The sequence below is a fragment of the Hemicordylus capensis genome, chromosome 3 (genome assembly GCF_027244095.1).
Source record: "Hemicordylus capensis ecotype Gifberg chromosome 3, rHemCap1.1.pri, whole genome shotgun sequence".
Classification (NCBI taxonomy): Eukaryota; Metazoa; Chordata; class Lepidosauria; order Squamata; family Cordylidae; genus Hemicordylus; species Hemicordylus capensis.
In genome coordinates this window covers 38140191-38140613 of record NC_069659.1, presented here as the reverse complement: position 1 = coordinate 38140613, position 423 = coordinate 38140191, and positions in this window count along the sequence as shown.

The window sequence follows — 423 nt, the reverse complement described above, 5'->3', positions numbered from 1 at the left end:
CCACATGCACTTCCTCCCTTTAAAGCGCATGGCTGCTTTGGCGCGTGCGCATAACAAAGCTTCCGTTCTTTCCCAGGTTTTTGTTTTTGTTTGGTTTTTAAGAAATATTATAAATTATGTTTATTAATGTGTATTTTAAATGAAATACAATGATGAGTATATGTTCTTAATAAGACTAGATCTATGTACTAAGCACTTGCTGCCTAATGGTGCAGCGGGGAAGTAACTTGCCTAGGGAGCAAGAGGTTGCTGGTTCGAATCCCCGCTGGTACCTATATCGGGCAGCAGTGATATAGGAAGATGCTGAAAAGCATCATCTCATACTGCATCGGAGATGGCGATGGTAAGGTAAAGGTAAAGTGTGCTGTCAAGTCAATTTCGACTCCTGGCACCCACAGAGCCCTGTGGTTTTCTTTGGTAGAA